Source organism: Eriocheir sinensis, unplaced genomic scaffold (genome assembly GCF_024679095.1).
Source record: "Eriocheir sinensis breed Jianghai 21 unplaced genomic scaffold, ASM2467909v1 Scaffold286, whole genome shotgun sequence".
Taxonomy (NCBI): domain Eukaryota; kingdom Metazoa; phylum Arthropoda; class Malacostraca; order Decapoda; family Varunidae; genus Eriocheir; species Eriocheir sinensis.
Genome location: NW_026111594.1, coordinates 185,896 through 190,000, shown reverse-complemented (window position 1 = coordinate 190,000; position 4,105 = coordinate 185,896). Strand labels below are relative to the sequence as shown.

The 4,105-nt window shown below is 37.2% G+C and overlaps 1 long non-coding RNA gene across 2 annotated transcripts in view; it reads left to right on the top strand.

Annotated features, from left to right (window-relative positions):
* LOC126991465 (uncharacterized) overlaps positions 1-1,390 on the top strand; it is a 2,919-nt gene extending 1,529 nt beyond the window's left edge. For both annotated transcript variants that reach the window (XR_007745530.1, XR_007745531.1), the window contains exon 3: positions 880-1,390. This is a non-coding gene — a long non-coding RNA (uncharacterized LOC126991465). The remainder of the gene's footprint in view (positions 1-879) is intronic.
* The last annotated feature ends 2,715 nt before the right edge of the window (positions 1,391-4,105 follow it).

Sequence of the window (4,105 nt, the reverse complement as noted above, 5' to 3'; positions counted from 1 at the left end):
AGCCAGTGGGGGGGCCATAGGGGAGATTGCCCCCTAGGCAAATTTCTAGGAAAATTTTTTGAGACGTTGGAAGAGATTTTGACTTTGTATATTATTTGTCATAAAAATACAGATATCCCTATTGAAGAAAGGGAAGAAATACAGTTTTCCCCATACAAGATAGGGAAGAAATTCAGTTTTCACCTTAGAAGATAGATAATAAATACAGATATACCCATTCAAGATAGGGACTTAGTTCAGTTTTCACCTTAGAAGATAGAGAAGAAATACAGTTTTCCCCATACAAGATAGGGAATAATTTCAGTATTCCCCTTAGAAGATAGAGAATAAATACAGTTTTCCCCATACAAGATAGGGATTCAGGGAAGAAATTCAGTTTTCACCTTAGAAGATAGAGAAGAAATACAGTTTTCCCTATACAAGATAGGGATTCAGGGAAGAAATTCAGTTTTCACCTTAGAAGATAGAGAAGAAATACAGTTTTCCCCATACAAGATAGGGATTCAGGGAAGAAATTCAGTTTTCACCTTAGAAGATAGAGAAGAAATACAGTTTCCCCATAGCAGCAAGGTATTATATATTAAGCAAATTTGTGGTATTGTAACACTAAAGAAGTTCCTTACTAAACTACTAGTGCCTAATAGTAAAAAGTTACAAATTCAGTACACTGACATATAATTAAATTTTTATCACTGTGAAAAACAACTAAAAATAATGTTTTGCTATGCACATATTTTATAAATAATGTTCATCGATATTTAGCTAATAAAAAAACCTTTATAATATATAATATACGTATAATAATTGTGCACCAATGTGTAATATTTTAGAAATCAGGACAAAAATTTATGCTATACATGTTTCTGGTTTGCCCTGCAGATGTAAAGCCTACAACACGACTCAACTGATCATGTTTATGAATGAAATATTTGATGAATATATGAAACAACGCCTCATTGATGTGTCTCTCTGTAGAAGGAAAGTAGTGAAGCCACCAACTGGGATTTCCATTAGTAAGGAAAGCATCACTAGGTATAATGAAGATCAGCATCAGTTCATAGTTAAAAGCCAGTCAAAGGAACAAATACAGTATACTGTAGATCTTAAAATTGGCTTGTGCGAGTGCAGTACTGGTATGACTGGTAAAGTTTGCAAACATCAGGCTGCTTGTTCAGAACAGTTCCTCTTGCAGTTACCTCAGATATTGGAAAATAGCCCAGAAAATAGGCACTGGCTTGCAAGTATTGCACTTGGAAATGAAAACGTACCACCCTTGGATTTCTTTGTTACCTTGAAAGAAAACTCTGAATCAGTAACAGGGGATGATCACTCACATACTGGAGGAAAACAAAAGTCTCATGGTGCAGCTCATGATGTAGATAATGTGGAAGTAGAGATACCACCTACAAACATAAAGCCAGAAGTGGAATGTAATGAAACTGGAGACGTAAGTAATTCTACCAAACCTACAGGTGCAGCAGTATTACAAGTAATAACATAAATTAATGACACTATGCTCCACCTTGCTACTCAGTATGGAGATGAACAGACTCTTGAGGAATGCAGAAACTGTTGTCAAGACTTAAATCTGTTCGAACATCAAATCAACTGAACAGCCTTCTTCACAGCACTGGTAGTTCTGCTATGCAGGGAGCTGGTCGTGGCAAAATACCTTGCCAGCCCACTTCTGTTGCACGACGCCAGGTGGGCATGCCACGAGGAGCTGCACCCATTGGAAAGGGTCGCAAACGAAAAGGCAGCCTTATTGAAAAGGCAATAAAAAGACAACGCAACCTAGCACTAAACATATCTCTCAATCAGCCTAATGCGAAGAGTCATGGTTCTGGCCATTAAGTATCCTAACTCATGTACATCTTTTTCCAACTAACCATTCATTTTTTTCTCAATGTGTCCAAACCAGTTCAAAACATTGCTTATCCATAGCACAGTTTCCGGATAAGTAGACTACCCTTTGTTGTCCTATAAATATGTTATGTTATGTTATCATTACCTGGAATCTCTTAGCAAGTGGTACACTCACACTAGCTACAATGCGTGCTGAACTTCACCACCTATATATCCTCTTCTCTCAAAAAAGATCAATTTACTTTAACTTTCAATATCACTCTTGTACACACCCTATTAAATTAATTCACCACATTTTTAATCTTAAGTTCCCTTTTACTGTCAGCAAGCAAGACAGTGTCATCTGCAAACATCCAATCACAGGCTAATCAGCAAAATGCAACCTCAATCTTGCTCCAATATTCCCAACCTTGGCTTTATTTTCCCTCATAAAATCATCCGTAAAGATATTGATATGCTATGGCGACATCACATCCCTGTCTCACCTCCACCCTCACATATGAATACGCTCCTCTATGAAATGCCTTTTTTTTCCCTCCATTACCTAACTGTCCTCCTACACCATATATTCCTAGAACTTTCCATAGATCTTCCTTATCTTCTCCTATCATATGTCTTCTTAAGATTCATACAGGCTACATATAGTTTTCTACCTCTTCCTAGATACTATTCAACTATCATCTTAATTGTAAATATTTCATTCATGCAGTCCTTCCCTTTCCTGAAACCTCCTTGCTCCTTACTAACCTTCTCTGTTATTTCCATCAGCCTTTCAGTCAATATTCTCCCATAAACTTTTCCTGGATCACTGAGCATCCTAATCCTTTTATTGCTATTGCACTCACATTACTCTAGAGAAGGGACAGTTAGTGTCTTCATCCACTTCTCTTGCACTTAATGGTCCACAAGCAAGTTTACATATCAATAGCATACACTCTACCACTACATCTCCATACTTAAACATTTATGGGGTTAATCCATCCATACTTACAGTTTTACAACTTGTAACATATAGTATGCTGCTTTCTCTTCTGTTCGTTTTTCTCTCTCTCCACACAAGCTCGCATTTTGCCTGCTCCCATACCCACCATACTCGTACTTTCTACAGTAACATCTCCAACTGTGTTCACACTCATTAGATGTTGAAAATTATTCTGTCATACCACAGTGACCTCGCCTTAGCTTACCACCAAACACTCTCTCTCTCTCTCTCTCTCTCTCTCTCTCTCTCTCTCTCTCTCTCTCTCTCTCTCTCTCTCTCTCTCTCTCTCTCTCTCTCTCTCTCTCTCTCTCTCTCTCTCTCTCTCTCTCTCTCTCTCTCTCTCTCTCTCTCTCTCTCTCTCTCTCTCTCTCTCTCTCTCTCTCTCTCTTCTTCTTCTTCTTATTATTATTATTATTATTATTATTATTTTTCTTCTTCTTCTTCTTCTTCTTCTTCTTCTTCACCACTTAGTTTCCTACCAAACTATTCATCCATCTGTTTATATACTTTCACAAAGTAATTCCCTCACTTTCCTTTTTCAATACCTATCCTACTCCGTCCTCCTATTTTCCCTAATTCCTCAGTAGCATTCTTACACACACACACACACACACACACACACACACACACACACACACACTTCCGCCCCTGAGATGTATTATACTATGAGTATGAACCAATGGCAGCCTGTCCACATACCTGTATAGTGGGGGCTATAGGGCTCCCCAGCCAGTGGTACTTCTCCAATCTGTGATGCCTTATTCCCAGTCAGTATATGGTAGTATCTCCCTATGTGGTGCTTAATTAATGAAATATACATTTTAATTTCTTTTCTTATTACTCTATGCCCTTTCGTAATATTGTTTAGTTTTATATAGTACATGAATGTATTATCTGTATATATTTGCAATGACGGACAATTACCTTAAAAATCTTTTTGCGGGTACTCTTGGGGGAGCAGGGAAAATAATGTTATTAACCCTGTGTTATAATGGACATGTCATAATAATATTTCACATATCTGTATCTTCTGAGAATTAATGTAACGTACCCCATTCGTTAGCTAATTAAGGAGATCTATTTATTTTTGTCTGAACTGCAGGTAATATTTTTTGCATTCTATGTATAATGTCTATGAATACATGTATAATTTTCTAGTTGGTAATTCACTTTTACCTCCTGAGAGAGAGAGAGAGAGAGAGACTGAAGTTGTATTTACCTAAGTATGTCATTTAAAGGCTCCATTTTCTTTTACAA